Source organism: Passer domesticus, chromosome 9 (genome assembly GCF_036417665.1).
Source record: "Passer domesticus isolate bPasDom1 chromosome 9, bPasDom1.hap1, whole genome shotgun sequence".
In the NCBI taxonomy this organism is placed as follows: Eukaryota; Metazoa; Chordata; class Aves; order Passeriformes; family Passeridae; genus Passer; species Passer domesticus.
The window spans coordinates 24461595-24478690 of NC_087482.1; the positions used below are offsets into that span (position 1 = coordinate 24461595).

Consider the following 17096-nt stretch of genomic DNA (forward strand, 5'->3'; position numbering starts at 1 on the left):
CGTACTGCACTAACTTGGGAGTGTGTATATGGCTCATTCTTTTTGGGCTTGGATGACTGATACAGTGACAATAATCCTCTGCAGTTTTAACTCTCTAGCTCTCTCAAAGCCCCTTTGGGTTGCAGCCAAAGGGCCAAGATGTGTATCTTCTTGGTAGCAGAGCTTACACCTTGGGATCTAGTCAGTGATGTCATTCGTCTCATTCTCAGTATTTACTTCATAAGATTTATAAGAGACTTTTAAATTGTTTTTCAGGATTTAGGATAGCATCTGCTTATTTCTAATTGTTATAGTTTTATTTCTTTGACATTTTAGCTCTAAAGTTGTAATTAGTCTGTACACTTCTCTTTCTTTCAGCTATACTTGGCTTTTTTCCTTTATTTTAATTTGATCCTTATTAAATATCTAATGGCTTTTGTTATATCCTATCTGATTTAATGTTACTTTTAGTGTTTCTTTAAACTTAAATCTGGTTTGTATCTTATATACTTAATTTTTTTCCGATTTTTCACGAATGATATTATTGTTCTAATATATTCTTTACAGTGTTTCATTAGCTTTTACTTCTATATCTTTTCTCTGTTATAACAAAAGCACTAAAATATTTTATTTTTTGAAATAAATTTGCATATCACACCTTAAATATTCAGTTCACTTAAAACAACCTCATGAATAATACAGTTTAAAATAAAATATTTTACTTCTCCTAACAATGGGTTTTACAGCTTACAAGCTTAGGTATTAACATGCATCAGTCTATTTTACTTCAAGGAGTAGTGGTGACTTTTTAGTAAGGTTTGGCTGGTGTTTATGTTGGTGGATTTACAGGTCTTCTGTCCTGTCTTTCTTTGCAGCTGAACCTGCGGGTGAAGGTGGTGCAGCTTCCCAAGCCACGTCCAGGACTGAGGCTGTGGGAGATGCTGAGGGTAGGTCAAGGCCTTTCCCCTGGGAGAGCTGCCAGCTCAGAGCCCAAAGCTGGGCCAGGGAGGCATCGCTGCAGGTGCCAGCACAGAACCATGCACGTGTGTGCCCTAGCCCTGCACGATCCCCTCACCGCTCCTGCGGCTCAGAGGTGCCCGTGCAGATCAGCAAAGATGGCAGAAGCTTCTGTGGCTGTTGAGTTACAGGTGTGTCTGCAGGGAGGACTTCTCCAGCTCCTTTGCTGATTCCTACACAGAAGCCTGGCAACCATCGCAGAGGTGAGTAGTGTGTCCCTGCTGACTCCTCAGGCTGAGCCCTGCTTTTGTGGGGTCCATTCCTGGGAAATGGAACTACTTTCTCTTTAAGTCCTCCACCAGAAGAGATCAAAGACATGGCAGACAAGAAATTCCAGAATCCATTAGAAATTATATGGCAAATGCTGAAGAAAGTGCTGCAGGGAGGACAAGGTGGGTGCATTTGCCTCATGCTTCCCCTGGCACACAGGAGCCGGGGGCTTTGGCTGCACATCTGGACACGCCGTGCCCGGCACAGCAGGAAGGGATCCATGGCAGCCTCGCTGCCCCGCTGCTGCTTTCACGCCCTGCAGGGCTGTTTCCCAGCCTGGCCTGGCTGCAGCTTCTGCCCAGCCTCTGCAGGAAGGCATTTGGCATCAGCTGACAGGCAGCCCTAATTGCACCACAGTCCGTGCCCACGCTCCGATCCCCTGCAATTTCCTGGTGTCCAGGCAGATCAGATGTTGGGGCTGTTTGGGGAAGGAAGCAGCCTTGGGTTGTCCCAAAATCCTGGTTGTTTTCTGATCCTCATCCATTCCTTTCACAAGTGATGCCTCCTGAAATTGTCACCTTCCCCATTCCCAGTGAGGAATGTTTCCATCTGATCCAGCTGTCTCTTTTCCATTTTCCAGAAATCAAAGGAGAGCCTGCGGAGAAAGAAGCATTTCCCGGAGGAAGCAGTGGTTCCGTGCCAGCCTCTGCTGCAGGAAGGGAGGCCATGCCAGGCACAGACACAGGAGGTAATTGCTGTGCCTCTGGGCCTGAGCCCTGCTGAGGCTTGAGCTGCCCTCTCTGCTGCTTGGCAGTGCGGGCACAGCCTGGACTAGAGCAGCACAGCCCAGGGGAATTATCCCGAGCAGGCTCAGGGCACTCGGGTCCTGAGCAGTCCTGCTGGGGTCCTTCCATGGGAGACATGTCCTGAAACCTGGGAGCGACTGCACGGGGTGCCCACGGTGGGGAAAGGACAGAGGGGGAGAGCAAGGCTGCAGTGTGTCCTGAGAGGGCCTGGCTGTTTGCCCTTGGGATCTGGGGGGTTTCCCCACAGAAGGAGGGCAGGAGGGACAGAGGGAGGGATGGAGGGATAGCTGTGGCACTGCCTGCTGCAGTTTTCCCCAGGGCTTTAGGGAGGATTTCTTTTGTATGTGAAGAGAGAGCCCCAGGGCCCTGTGCTGCTTCAGCTGCCCCTCCCAGGGATGTTGCTGAGTGCAGGGAAAGAGTGTGGAGAGTGACCAGGAGCCAGCCCAGAGCTCCCCAGGCCCCTGTGCACCTTTGGCCATGTCCATTCACATCTGTCTCCCACGGCCTTACCCGACCCCTGGCAGTGCCCAGTTCTCTGTGGCAGAAGGGTATCCCAGCACACCCTGGAAAGTGTTCTCATCTGTGCTGCATTGTAGATGAGGGTGCTGGGAAGGTTTCTCCATCAGCTTGGAGGAAGAAAGTTTTGAAGCCTTTGGAGCCTCCTGCAGGTATGTTGTCAGTGTGCCACCAAGGAAGAATTGTAGACAAGCGGGCAGGCACCAGGTGACAGAAGCTTCTGTGGCTGTTGTGTTACAGATGTGTCTACAGGGAAGACTTCTCCAGCTTCTCCAGCTGCTACCTTGGATGCTGCACTCAAGCCCAGCTCCCATCTCAGGGGTGAGTAGTGTGTCCCTGCTGACCCCACAGGCTGAACCCTGCTTTTCTGGGATCCATTCCTGGCAAATGGAAATATTTTTCTCTAAGGTACTCCAACAGGGAAAATCCAAGATACAACAGATAAGATATCCCTGGAAGCAACCAAACAGATGAGGCAAGAGCTGAAGGATCCCCTGCAGGCAAGAGAAGGTGGGTGCATTTCCCTCATGCTTCCCCTGGGAGTCAGCAGCCGGGGTCTTTGGCTGCACATCTGGACACGCCATGCCCGGCACAGTGGGAAGGGATCCATGGCAGCCTCGCTGCCCCGCTGCTGCTTTCACGCCCTGCAGGGCTGTTTGCCAGCCTGGCCTGGCTGCAGCTTCTGCCCAGCCTCTGCCGGAAGTTATTGGGCATCAGCTGACAGGCCATGCCCAAACTGTAAGACACCCTGACATCCCCCACTATATCCAGCCCTGCAGATTAGGAAAAGGGTGGCTGTTTGGAGGTGGAAGTGCTCTCATCATGCCACTGTAACCTGGCCATTTTCCTGCTCCATAAATTTCACAAATATTACCTCTGATGCCACCACCCAAGTGGGAAACAGCTCCATCTGATGCAGCTGTCTCCTATCCTTTGTCAAGAGATGGACATAGTGCTTCAGTGGAAGGTGGTATTTCTTGAAGGAAGCACTCCATCTTCGGTGCCAGCCCCTGCTGCAGGAAGGAAGGCAAAGCCAGACACGGGCACAGGCACAGCAGGTAATTGCTGTGCCGGGCTCAGGCCTGGCCGGGGCTGTGTGGCAGCAGCTCTTCTCCCAGGGCCTGCCCTTGCCCGGCCTGGCAGCAGCCAAAGCTGGAGGCGCCTGGGCTTCCAGGCCTCTGGAGCTGGTTCAGAGCCCCGGGGAAACGGGACTGGTGCAGCAACGTCCTTGGCGCTGCAGCTGCTGCGGAGCTGTCCCTGAGTGCCCAGAGGCCCAAGGCACAGGAGCAGCCCCGAGCGGGAGCCCTGCTGCCAGCCCAGGGCCAGAGCCAGCCCTGGAACACAATGGAAACAGTTCTCATCTTGGTTTGCTTCCAGACTGGGATGCTGGGAAGGATTCTCCATTAGCCTGGCGCTCTGAAGTTGTGAAGCACTCTGAGCATTCTGCAGGTATGTTCTCACTGTCCCACCAAGGCGTAATGTTTGACTGACTGGTAAGAACCAGGTGACAGAAGCTTCTGTGGCTGTTGTGTTACAGGCGTGTCTGCAGGGACGACCTCACCAACTCCTACCTTGGATGCTGCACAAAAGCCCAGCTCCCATGGCAGGGGTGAGTAGTGTGTCCCTGCTGACCCCACAGGCTGAGCCCTGCTTTTGTGGGGTCCATTGCTGGGAAATGGAACCACTTTCTCTTAAGGTCCTCTGACAGGAGAGACCAAAGACATGGCAGGCAGGAAATTCCAGGACCCATTAGAAATCATGTGGCAAATGCTGAAGGAACGTCTGCAGAGAAGACAAGGTGGGTGCATTTCCCTCATGCTGCTCCTGGGACTCAGCAGCCGGGGGCATTGGCTGCACATCTGGACACGTCGTGCCCGGCACAGCAGGAAGGGATCCATGGCAGCCTCGCTGCTCCGCTGCTGCTTTCACGCCCTGCAGGGCTGTTTCCCAGCCTGGCCTGACTGCAGCTTCTGCCCAGCCTCTGCAGGAAGGCATTTGGCATCAGCTGGCAGACAGCCCCAATTGCACCACAGGCCATGCCCACCCTCAGATGCCCTGCAATTTCCTGGTGTCCAGGCAGATCAGATGTTGGGGCTGTTTGGGGAAGGAAGCAGCCTTGGGTTGTCCCAAAATCCTGGGTGTTTTCTGATCCTTATGCATTCCTTTCACAAGTGATGCCTCCTGAAATTGTCCCCTTCCCCATTCCCAGTCAGGAATGTTTTCATCTGATCCAGCTGTCTCTTCTCCATTCTCCAGAAATGAAAGGAGAGCCTGCGGAGAAAGAAGCATTTCCCGGAGGAAGCAGTGGTTGCATGCCAGCCTCAGCTCCAGGAAGGGAGGCCATGCCAGGCACAGGCACAGGAGGTAATTGCTGTGCCTCTGGGCCTGAGCCCTGCTGAGGCTTGAGCTGCCCTCTCTGCTGCTTGGCAGTGCGGGCACAGCCTGGACTAGAGCAGCACAGCCCAGGGGAATTATCCCGAGCAGGCGCAGGGCACTGAGCAGTCCTGCTGGGGTCCCTCCATGGGAGACATGTCCTGAAACCTGGGAGTGACTGCACGGGGTGCCCATGGGGGGAAAGGACAGAGGGGGAGAGCAAGGCTCCAGTGTGTCCTGAGAGGGCCTGGCTGTTTGCCCTTGGGATCTGGGGGGTTTCCCCACAGAAGGAGGGCAGGAGGGACAGAGGGAGGGCAGGATGGATAGCTGTGGCACTGCCTGCTGCAGTTTTCCCCCATGCTTTAGGTAGGATTTCTTCTGTGTGTGAGGGGGAGAGTCCCAGGTCCCTGCACTGCTGCAGCCACCCCTCCCAGGGATGTTGCTGAGGGCAGGGAAAGAGTGTGGAGAGTGACCAGGAGCCAGCCCAGAGCTCCCCAGGCCCCTGGGCAGCTTTGGCCATGTCTATTCACATCTGGCTCCCATGGCCTTACCCGACTCCCTGGCAGTGCCCAGTTCCCTGTGGCAGAAAGAGATCCCAGCACACACTGGAAAATGTTCTCATCTGTGCTGCATTGTAGATGAGGGTGCTGGGAAGGCTTCTCCATCAGCTTGGATGAATAAAGTTTTGAAGCCCTTGGAGCCTCCTGCAGGTATGTTCTCAGTGTGCCACCAAGGAAGAATTGTAGACAAGCGGGCAGGCACCAGGTGACAGAAGCTTCTGTGGCTGTTGTGTTACAGATGTGTCTACAGGGAAGACTTCTCCAGCTTCTCCAGCTGCTACCTTGGATGCTGCACTCAAGCCCAGCTCCCATCTCAGGGGTGAGTAGTGTGTCCCTGCTGACCCCACAGGCTGAACCCTGCTTTTCTGGGATCCATTCCTGGCAAATGGAAATATTTTTCTCTAAGGTACTCCAACAGGGAAAATCCAAGATACAACAGATAAGATGTCCCTGGAACCATCCAAACAGATGAGGCAAGAGCTGAAGGATCCCCTGCAGACAAGAGAAGGTGGGTGCATTTCCCTCATGCTTCCCCTGGGAGTCAGCAGCCGGGGTCTTTGGCTGCACATCTGGACACGCCATGCCCGGCACAGTGGGAAGGGATCCATGGCAGCCTCGCTGCCCCACTGCTGTTTTCACGCCCTGCAGGGCTGTTTGCCAGCCTGGCCTGGCTGCAGCTTCTGCCCAGCCTCTGCCGGAAGTTATTGGGCATCAGCTGACAGGCCATGCCCAAACTGTAAGACACCCTGAGATCCCCCACTATATCCAGCCCTGCAGATTAGGAAAAGGGTGGCTGTTTGGAGGTGGAAGTGCTCTCATCATGCCACTGTAACCTGGCCATTTTCCTGCTCCATAAATTTCACAAATATTACCTCTGATGCCACCACCCAAGTGGGAAACAGCTCCATCTGATGCAGCTGTCTCCCTTCCTTTGTCAAGAGATGGACATAGTGCTTCAGTGGAAGGTGGTATTTCTTGAAGGAAGCACTCCATCTTCGGTGCCAGCCCCTGCTGCAGGAAGGAAGGCGAAGCCAGACACGGGCACAGGCACAGCAGGTAATTGCTGTGCCGGGCTCAGGCCTGGCCGGGGCTGTGTGGCAGCAGCTCTTCCCCCAGGGCCTGCCCTTGCCCGGCCCGGCAGCAGCCAAAGCTGGAGGCGCCTCGGCTTCCAGGCCTCTGGAGCTGGTTCAGAGCCCCGGGGAAACGGGACTGGTGCAGCAACGTCCCTGGCGCTGCAGCTGCTGCGGAGCTGGCCCTGAGTGCCCAGAGGCCCAAGGCACAGGAGCAGCCCCGAGCGGGAGCCCTGCCGCCAGCCCAGGGCCAGAGCCAGCCCTGGCACACAATGGAAACAGTTCTCATCTTGGTTTGCTTCCAGACTGGGATGCTGGGAAGGATTCTCCATTAGCCTGGCGCTCTGAAGTTGTGAAGCACTCTGAGCATTCTGCAGGTATGTTCTCACTGTCCCACCAAGGCGTAATGTTTGACTGACTGGTAAGAACCAGGTGACAGAAGCTTCTGTGGCTGTTGTGTTACAGGCGTGTCTGCAGGGACGACCTCACCAACTCCTACCTTGGATGCTGCACAAAAGCCCAGCTCCCATGGCAGGGGTGAGTAGTGTGTCCCTGCTGACCCCACAGGCTGAGCCCTGCTTTTGTGGGGTCCATTGCTGGGAAATGGAACCACTTTCTCTTAAGGTCCTCTGACAGGAGAGACCAAAGACATGGCAGGCAGGAAATTCCAGGACCCATTAGAAATCATGTGGCAAATGCTGAAGGAACGTCTGCAGAGAAGACAAGGTGGGTGCATTTCCCTCATGCTGCTCCTGGGAGTCAGCAGCCGGGGGCATTGGCTGCACATCTGGACACGTCGTGCCCGGCACAGCAGGAAGGGATCCATGGCAGCCTCGCTGCCCCGCTGCTGCTTTCACGCCCTGCAGGGCTGTTTCCCAGCCTGGCCTGACTGCAGCTTCTGCCCAGCCTCTGCAGGAAGGCATTTGGCATCAGCTGGCAGACAGCCCCAATTGCACCACAGGCCATGCCCACCCTCAGATGCCCTGCAATTTCCTGGTGTCCAGGCAGATCAGATGTTGGGGCTGTTTGGGGAAGGAAGCAGCCTTGGGTTGTCCCAAAATCCTGGGTGTTTTCTGATCCTTATGCATTCCTTTCACAAGTGATGCCTCCTGAAATTGTCCCCTTCCCCATTCCCAGTCAGGAATGTTTTCATCTGATCCAGCTGTCTCTTCTCCATTCTCCAGAAATGAAAGGAGAGCCTGCGGAGAAAGAAGCATTTCCCGGAGGAAGCAGTGGTTGCATGCCAGCCTCAGCTCCAGGAAGGGAGGCCATGCCAGGCACAGGCACAGGAGGTAATTGCTGTGCCTCTGGGCCTGAGCCCTGCTGAGGCTTGAGCTGCCCTCTCTGCTGCTTGGCAGTGCGGGCACAGCCTGGACTAGAGCAGCACAGCCCAGGGGAATTATCCCGAGCAGGCGCAGGGCACTGAGCAGTCCTGCTGGGGTTCCTCCATGGGAGACATGTCCTGAAACCTGGCAGCGACTGCACGGGGTGCCCACGGTGGGGAAAGGACAGAGGGGGAGAGCAAGGCTCCAGTGTGTCCTGAGAGGGCCTGGCTGTTTGCCCTTGGGATCTGGGGGGTTTCCCCACAGAAGGAGGGCAGGAGGGACAGAGGGAGGGCAGGATGGATAGCTGTGGCACTGCCTGCTGCAGTTTTCCCCCATGCTTTAGGGAGGATTTCTTCTGTGTGTGAGGGGGAGAGTCCCAGGTCCCTGCACTGCTGCAGCCACCCCTCCCAGGGATGTTGCTGAGGGCAGGGAAAGAGTGTGGAGAGTGACCAGGAGCCAGCCCAGAGCTCCCCAGGCCCCTGGGCAGCTTTGGCCATGTCTATTCACATCTGGCTCCCATGGCCTTACCCGACGCCCTGGCAGTGCCCAGTTCCCTGTGGCAGAAAGAGATCCCAGCACACCCTGGAAAATGTTCTCATCTGTGCTGCATTGTAGATGAGGGTGCTGGGAAGGCTTCTCCATCAGCTTGGATGAATAAAGTTTTGAAGCCCTTGGAGCCTCCTGCAGGTATGTTCTCAGCGTGCCACCAAGGAAGAATTGTAGACAAGCGGGCAGGCACCAGGTGACAGAAGCTTCTGTGGCTGTTGTGTTACAGATGTGTCTACAGGGAAGACTTCTCCAGCTTCTCCAGCTGCTACCTTGGATGCTGCACTCAAGCCCAGCTCCCATCTCAGTGGTGAGTAGTGTGTCCCTGCTGACCCCACAGGCTGAACCCTGCTTTTCTGGGATCCATTCCTGGCAAATGGAAATATTTTTCTCTAAGGTACTCCAACAGGGAAAATCCAAGATACAACAGATAAGATATCCCTGGAAGCAACCAAACAGATGAGGCAAGAGCTGAAGGATCCCCTGCAGACAAGAGAAGGTGGGTGCATTTCCCTCATGCTTCCCCTGGGAGTCAGCAGCCGGGGTCTTTGGCTGCACATCTGGACACGCCATGCCCGGCACAGTGGGAAGAGATCCATGGCAGCCTCGCTGCCCCGCTGCTGCTTTCACGCCCTGCAGGGCTGTTTGCCAGCCTGGCCTGGCTGCAGCTTCTGCCCAGCCTCTGCCGGAAGTTATTGGGCATCAGCTGACAGGCCATGCCCAAACTGTAAGACACCCTGAGATCCCCCACTATATCCAGCCCTGCAGATTAGGAAAAGGGTGGCTGTTTGGAGGTGGAAGTGCTCTCATCATGCCACTGTAACCTGGCCATTTTCCTGCTCCATAAATTTCACAAATATTACCTCTGATGCCACCACCCAAGTGGGAAACAGCTCCATCTGATGCAGCTGTCTCCCTTCCTTTGTCAAGAGATGGACATAGTGCTTCAGTGGAAGGTGGTATTTCTTGAAGGAAGCACTCCATCTTCGGTGCCAGCCCCTGCTGCAGGAAGGAAGGCGAAGCCAGACACGGGCACAGGCACAGCAGGTAATTGCTGTGCTGGGCTCAGGCCTGGCCGGGGCTGTGTGGCAGCAGCTCTTCCCCCAGGGCCTGCCCTTGCCCGGCCCGGCAGCAGCCAAAGCTGGAGGCGCCTCGGCTTCCAGGCCTCTGGAGCTGGTTCAGAGCCCCGGGGAAACGGGACTGGTGCAGCAACGTCCCTGGCGCTGCAGCTGCTGCGGAGCTGGCCCTGAGTGCCCAGAGGCCCAAGGCACAGGAGCAGCCCCGAGCGGGAGCCCTGCCGCCAGCCCAGGGCCAGAGCCAGCCCTGGCACACAATGGAAACAGTTCTCATCTTGGTTTGCTTCCAGACTGGGATGCTGGGAAGGATTCTCCATTAGCCTGGCGCTCTGAAGTTGTGAAGCCCTCTGAGCATTCTGCAGGTATGTTCTCACTGTCCCACCAAGGCGTAATGTGTGACTGAATGGTAAGAACCAGGTGACAGAAGCTTCTGTGGCTGTTGTGTTACAGGCGTGTCTGCAGGGACGACCTCACCAACTCCTACCTTGGATGCTGCACAAAAGGCCAGCTCCCATGGCAGGGGTGAGTAGTGTGTCCCTGCTGACCCCACAGGCTGAGCCCTGCTTTTGTGGGGTCCATTGCTGGGAAATGGAACTACTTTCTCTTAAGGTCCTCTGACAGGAAAGACCAAAGACATGGCAGGCAGGAAATTCCAGGACCCATTAGAAATAATGTGGCAAATGCTGAAGGAACGTCTGCAGAGAAGACAAGGTGGGTGCATTTCCCTCATGCTGCTCCTGGGACTCAGCAGCCGGGGGCATTGGCTGCACATCTGGACACGTCGTGCCCGGCACAGCAGGAAGGGATCCATGGCAGCCTCGCTGCCCCGCTGCTGCTTTCACGCCCTGCAGGGCTGTTTCCCAGCCTGGCCTGACTGCAGCTTCTGCCCAGCCTCTGCAGGAAGGCATTTGGCATCAGCTGGCAGACAGCCCCAATTGCACCACAGGCCATGCCCACCCTCAGATGCCCTGCAATTTCCTGGTGTCCAGGCAGATCAGATGTTGGGGCTGTTTGGGGAAGGAAGCAGCCTTGGGTTGTCCCAAAATCCTGGGTGTTTTCTGATCCTTATGCATTCCTTTCACAAGTGATGCCTCCTGAAATTGTCCCCTTCCCCATTCCCAGTCAGGAATGTTTTCATCTGATCCAGCTGTCTCTTCTCCATTCTCCAGAAATGAAAGGAGAGCCTGCGGAGAAAGAAGCATTTCCCGGAGGAAGCAGTGGTTGCATGCCAGCCTCAGCTCCAGGAAGGGAGGCCATGCCAGGCACAGGCACAGGAGGTAATTGCTGTGCCTCTGGGCCTGAGCCCTGCTGAGGCTTGAGCTGCCCTCTCTGCTGTTTGGCAGTGCGGGCACAGCCTGGACTAGAGCAGCACAGCCCAGGGGAATTATCCCGAGCAGGCGCAGGGCACTGAGCAGTCCTGCTGGGGTCCCTCCATGGGAGACATGTCCTGAAACCTGGCAGCGACTGCACGGGGTGCCCACGGTGGGGAAAGGACAGAGGGGGAGAGCAAGGCTCCAGTGTGTCCTGAGAGGGCCTGGCTGTTTGCCCTTGGGATCTGGGGGGTTTCCCCACAGAAGGAGGGCAGGAGGGACAGAGGGAGGGCAGGATGGATAGCTGTGGCACTGCCTGCTGCAGTTTTCCCCCATGCTTTAGGGAGGATTTCTTCTGTGTGTGAGGGGGAGAGTCCCAGGTCCCTGCACTGCTGCAGCCACCCCTCCCAGGGATGTTGCTGAGGGCAGGGAAAGAGTGTGGAGAGTGACCAGGAGCCAGCCCAGAGCTCCCCAGGCCCCTGGGCAGCTTTGGCCATGTCTATTCACATCTGGCTCCCATGGCCTTACCCGACTCTCTGGCAGTGCCCAGTTCCCTGTGGCAGAAAGAGATCCCAGCACACACTGGAAAATGTTCTCATCTGTGCTGCATTGTAGATGAGGGTGCTGGGAAGGCTTCTCCATCAGCTTGGATGAATAAAGTTTTGAAGCCCTTGGAGCCTCCTGCAGGTATGTTCTCAGCGTGCCACCAAGGAAGAATTGTAGACAAGCGGGCAGGCACCAGGTGACAGAAGCTTCTGTGGCTGTTGTGTTACAGATGTGTCTACAGGGAAGACTTCTCCAGCTTCTCCAGCTGCTACCTTGGATGCTGCACTCAAGCCCAGCTCCCATCTCAGGGGTGAGTAGTGTGTCCCTGCTGACCCCACAGGCTGAACCCTGCTTTTCTGGGATCCATTCCTGGCAAATGGAAATATTTTTCTCTAAGGTACTCCAACAGGGAAAATCCAAGATACAACAGATAAGATATCCCTGGAACCATCCAAACAGATGAGGCAAGAGCTGAAGGAACCCCTGCAGACAAGAGAAGGTGGGTGCATCTCCCTCATGCTTCCCCTGGGAGTCAGCAGCCGGGGGCTTTGGCTGCACATCTGGACACGTCGTGCCCGGCACAGCAGGAAGGGATCCATGGCAGCCTCGCTGCCCCGCTGCTGCTTTCATGCCCTGCAGGGCTGTTTCACAGCCTGGCCTGGCTGCAGCTTCTGCCCAGCCTCTGCAGGAAGGCATTTGGCATCAGCTGGCAGACAGCCCCAATTGCACCACAGGCCATGCCCACCCTCAGATCCCCTGCAATTTCCTGGTGTCCAGGCAGATCAGATGTTGGGGCTGTTTGGGGAAGGAAGCAGCCTTGGGTTGTCCCAAAATCCTGGGTGTTTTCTGATCCTTATGCATTCCTTTCACAAGTGATGCCTCCTGAAATTGTCCCCTTCCCCATTCCCAGTCAGGAATGTTTTCATCTGATCCAGCTGTCTCTTCTCCATTCTCCAGAAATGAAAGGAGAGCCTGCGGAGAAAGAATCATTTCCCGGAGGAAGCAGTGGTTGCATGCCAGCCTCAGCTCCAGGAAGGGAGGCCATGCCAGGCACAGGCACAGGAGGTAATTGCTGTGCCTCTGGGCCTGAGCCCTGCTGAGGCTTGAGCTGCCCTCTCTGCTGTTTGGCAGTGCGGGCACAGCCTGGACTAGAGCAGCACAGCCCAGGGGAATTATCCCGAGCAGGCGCAGGGCACTGAGCAGTCCTGCTGGGGTCCCTCCATGGGAGACATGTCCTGAAACCTGGCAGCGACTGCACGGGGTGCCCACGGTGGGGAAAGGACAGAGGGGGAGAGCAAGGCTCCAGTGTGTCCTGAGAGGGCCTGGCTGTTTGCCCTTGGGATCTGGGGGGTTTCCCCACAGAAGGAGGGCAGGAGGGACAGAGGGAGGGCAGGATGGATAGCTGTGGCACTGCCTGCTGCAGTTTTCCCCCATGCTTTAGGGAGGATTTCTTCTGTGTGTGAGGGGGAGAGTCCCAGGTCCCTGCACTGCTGCAGCCACCCCTCCCAGGGATGTTGCTGAGGGCAGGGAAAGAGTGTGGAGAGTGACCAGGAGCCAGCCCAGAGCTCCCCAGGCCCCTGGGCAGCTTTGGCCATGTCTATTCACATCTGGCTCCCATGGCCTTAGCTGACTCCCTGGCAGTGCCCAGTTCCCTGTGGCAGAAAGAGATCCCAGCACACACTGGAAAATGTTCTCATCTGTGCTGCATTGTAGATGAGGGTGCTGGGAAGGCTTCTCCATCAGCTTGGATGAATAAAGTTTTGAAGCCCTTGGAGCCTCCTGCAGGTATGTTCTCAGCGTGCCACCAAGGAAGAATTGTAGACAAGCGGGCAGGCACCAGGTGACAGAAGCTTCTGTGGCTGTTGTGTTACAGATGTGTCTACAGGGAAGACTTCTCCAGCTTCTCCAGCTGCTACCTTGGATGCTGCACTCAAGCCCAGCTCCCATCTCAGGGGTGAGTAGTGTGTCCCTGCTGACCCCACAGGCTGAACCCTGCTTTTCTGGGATCCATTCCTGGCAAATGGAAATATTTTTCTCTAAGGTACTCCAACAGGGAAAATCCAAGATACAACAGATAAGATATCACTGGAAGCAACCAAACAGATGAGGCAAGAGCTGAAGGATCCCCTGCAGACAAGAGAAGGTGGGTGCATTTCCCTCATGCTTCCCCTGGGAGTCAGCAGCCGGGGTCTTTGGCTGCACATCTGGACACGCCATGCCCGGCACAGTGGGAAGAGATCCATGGCAGCCTCGCTGCCCCGCTGCTGCTTTCACGCCCTGCAGGGCTGTTTGCCAGCCTGGCCTGGCTGCAGCTTCTGCCCAGCCTCTGCCGGAAGTTATTGGGCATCAGCTGACAGGCCATGCCCAAACTGTAAGACACCCTGAGATCCCCCACTATATCCAGCCCTGCAGATTAGGAAAAGGGTGGCTGTTTGGAGGTGGAAGTGCTCTCATCATGCCACTGTAACCTGGCCATTTTCCTGCTCCATAAATTTCACAAATATTACCTCTGATGCCACCACCCAAGTGGGAAACAGCTCCATCTGATGCAGCTGTCTCCCTTCCTTTGTCAAGAGATGGACATAGTGCTTCAGTGGAAGGTGGTATTTCTTGAAGGAAGCACTCCATCTTCGGTGCCAGCCCCTGCTGCAGGAAGGAAGGCAAAGCCAGACACGGGCACAGGCACAGCAGGTACTTGCTGTGCCGGGCTCAGGCCTGGCCGGGGCTGTGTGGCAGCAGCTCTTCCCCCAGGGCCTGCCCTTGCCCGGCCCGGCAGCAGCCAAAGCTGGAGGCGCCTCGGCTTCCAGGCCTCTGGAGCTGGTTCAGAGCCCCGGGAAAACGGGGCTGGTGCAGCAACGTCCCTGGCGCTGCAGCTGCTGCGGAGCTGGCCCTGAGTGCCCAGAGGCCCAAGGCACAGGAGCAGCCCCGAGCGGGAGCCCTGCCGCCAGCCCAGGGCCAGAGCCAGCCCTGGCACACAATGGAAACAGTTCTCATCTTGGTTTGCTTCCAGACTGGGATGCTGGGAAGGATTCTCCATTAGCCTGGCGCTCTGAAGTTGTGAAGCACTCTGAGCATTCTGCAGGTATGTTCTCACTGTCCCACCAAGGCGTAATGTTTGACTGACTGGTAAGAACCAGGTGACAGAAGCTTCTCTGGCTGTTGTGTTACAGGCGTGTCTGCAGGGACGACCTCACCAACTCCTACCTTGGATGCTGCACAAAAGGCCAGCTCCCATGGCAGGGGTGAGTAGTGTGTCCCTGCTGACCCCACAGGCTGAGCCCTGCTTTTGATGGGTCCATTCCTGGGAAATGGAACCACTTTCTCTTAAGGTCCTCTGACAGGAGAGACCAAAGACATGGCAGGCAGGAAATTCCAGGACCCATTAGAAATCATGTGGCAAATGCTGAAGGAACGTCTGCAGAGAAGACAAGGTGGGTGCATTTCCCTCATGCTGCTCCTGGGAGTCAGCAGCCGGGGGCATTGGCTGCACATCTGGACACGTCGTGCCCGGCACAGCAGGAAGGGATCCATGGCAGCCTTGCTGCCCCGCTGCTGCTTTCACGCCCTGCAGGGCTGTTTCCCAGCCTGGCCTGACTGCAGCTTCTGCCCAGCCTCTGCAGGAAGGCATTTGGCATCAGCTGGCAGACAGCCCCAATTGCACCACAGGCCATGCCCACCCTCAGATGCCCTGCAATTTCCTGGTGTCCAGGCAGATCAGATGTTGGGGCTGTTTGGGGAAGGAAGCAGCCTTGGGTTGTCCCAAAATCCTGGGTGTTTTCTGATCCTTATGCATTCCTTTCACAAGTGATGCCTCCTGAAATTGTCCCCTTCCCCATTCCCAGTCAGGAATGTTTTCATCTGATCCAGCTGTCTCTTCTCCATTCTCCAGAAATGAAAGGAGAGCCTGCGGAGAAAGAAGCATTTCCCGGAGGAAGCAGTGGTTGCATGCCAGCCTCAGCTCCAGGAAGGGAGGCCATGCCAGGCACAGGCACAGGAGGTAATTGCTGTGCCTCTGGGCCTGAGCCCTGCTGAGGCTTGAGCTGCCCTCTCTGCTGTTTGGCAGTGCGGGCACAGCCTGGACTAGAGCAGCACAGCCCAGGGGAATTATCCCGAGCAGGCGCAGGGCACTGAGCAGTCCTGCTGGGGTCCCTCCATGGGAGACATGTCCTGAAACCTGGCAGCGACTGCACGGGGTGCCCACGGTGGGGAAAGGACAGAGGGGGAGAGCAAGGCTCCAGTGTGTCCTGAGAGGGCCTGGCTGTTTGCCCTTGGGATCTGGGGGGTTTCCCCACAGAAGGAGGGCAGGAGGGACAGAGGGAGGGCAGGATGGATAGCTGTGGCACTGCCTGCTGCAGTTTTCCCCCATGCTTTAGGGAGGATTTCTTCTGTGTGTGAGGGGGAGAGTCCCAGGTCCCTGCACTGCTGCAGCCACCCCTCCCAGGGATGTTGCTGAGGGCAGGGAAAGAGTGTGGAGAGTGACCAGGAGCCAGCCCAGAGCTCCCCAGGCCCCTGGGCAGCTTTGGCCATGTCTATTCACATCTGGCTCCCATGGCCTTACCCGACTCTCTGGCAGTGCCCAGTTCCCTGTGGCAGAAAGAGATCCCAGCACACACTGGAAAATGTTCTCATCTGTGCTGCATTGTAGATGAGGGTGCTGGGAAGGCTTCTCCATCAGCTTGGATGAATAAAGTTTTGAAGCCCTTGGAGCCTCCTGCAGGTATGTTCTCAGCGTGCCACCAAGGAAGAATTGTAGACAAGCGGGCAGGCACCAGGTGACAGAAGCTTCTGTGGCTGTTGTGTTACAGATGTGTCTACAGGGAAGACTTCTCCAGCTTCTCCAGCTGCTACCTTGGATGCTGCACTCAAGCCCAGCTCCCATCTCAGGGGTGAGTAGTGTGTCCCTGCTGACCCCACAGGCTGAACCCTGCTTTTCTGGGATCCATTGCTGGGAAATGGAAATATTTTTCTCTAAGGTACTCCAACAGGGAAAATCCAAGATACAACAGATAAGATATCCCTGGAACCATCCAAACAGATGAGGCAAGAGCTGAAGGAACCCCTGCAGACAAGAGAAGGTGGGTGCATCTCCCTCATGCTTCCCCTGGGAGTCAGCAGCCGGGGGCTTTGGCTGCACATCTGGACACGTCGTGCCCGGCACAGCAGGAAGGGATCCATGGCAGCCTCGCTGCCCCGCTGCTGCTTTCATGCCCTGCAGGGCTGTTTCACAGCCTGGCCTGGCTGCAGCTTCTGCCCAGCCTCTGCAGGAAGGCATTTGGCATCAGCTGGCAGACAGCCCCAAATGCACCACAGGCCATGCCCACCCTCAGATCCCCTGCAATTTCCAGGTGTCCAGGCAGATCAGATGTTGGGGCTGTTTGGGGAAGGAAGCAGCCTTGGGTTGTCCCAAAATCCTGGGTGTTTTCTGATCCTTATGCATTCCTTTCACAAGTGATGCCTCCTGAAATTGTCCCCTTCCCCATTCCCAGTCAGGAATGTTTTCATCTGATCCAGCTGTCTCTTCTCCATTCTCCAGAAATGAAAGGAGAGCCTGCGGAGAAAGAAGCATTTCCCGGAGGAAGCAGTGGTTGCATGCCAGCCTCAGCTCCAGGAAGGGAGGCCATGCCAGGCACAGGCACAGGAGGTAATTGCTGTGCCTCTGGGCCTGAGCCCTGCTGAGGCTTGAGCTGCCCTCTCTGCTGTTTGGCAGTGCGGGCACAGCCTGGACTAGAGCAGCACAGCCCAGGGGAATTATCCCGAGCAGG

The 17096-nt window shown here is 56.1% G+C and overlaps 4 long non-coding RNA genes across 5 annotated transcripts; all 4 read left to right on the forward strand.

The window, feature by feature from the left end:
- The first annotated feature begins 815 nt into the window (after positions 1 to 815).
- LOC135307670 (uncharacterized) lies at positions 816 to 1388 on the forward strand. Its single transcript, XR_010368360.1, has 3 exons — positions 816 to 926; positions 1128 to 1199; positions 1288 to 1388. It is a non-coding gene; the product is annotated as an uncharacterized LOC135307670 (long non-coding RNA).
- Positions 1389 to 3472: 2084 nt separating this feature from the next.
- On the forward strand, positions 3473 to 10189 carry LOC135307271 (uncharacterized). 2 transcript variants are annotated; one of them, XR_010367975.1, is made up of 5 exons: positions 8820 to 8901; positions 9333 to 9449; positions 9769 to 9840; positions 9929 to 10000; positions 10088 to 10189. It is a non-coding gene; the product is annotated as an uncharacterized LOC135307271 (long non-coding RNA). The 2 variants fall into 2 exon arrangements; XR_010367976.1 differs by lacking the exons at positions 8820 to 8901; positions 9333 to 9449 and adding an exon at positions 3473 to 3586.
- LOC135307516 (uncharacterized) lies at positions 4063 to 4892 on the forward strand. Its single transcript, XR_010368258.1, has 3 exons — positions 4063 to 4137; positions 4225 to 4326; positions 4785 to 4892. It is a non-coding gene; the product is annotated as an uncharacterized LOC135307516 (long non-coding RNA).
- Positions 10190 to 10611: 422 nt separating the features above from the next.
- LOC135307272 (uncharacterized) lies at positions 10612 to 14025 on the forward strand. The gene is made up of 4 exons (XR_010367977.1): positions 10612 to 10755; positions 11404 to 11644; positions 11732 to 11833; positions 13909 to 14025. It is a non-coding gene; the product is annotated as an uncharacterized LOC135307272 (long non-coding RNA).
- The last annotated feature ends 3071 nt before the right edge of the window (positions 14026 to 17096 follow it).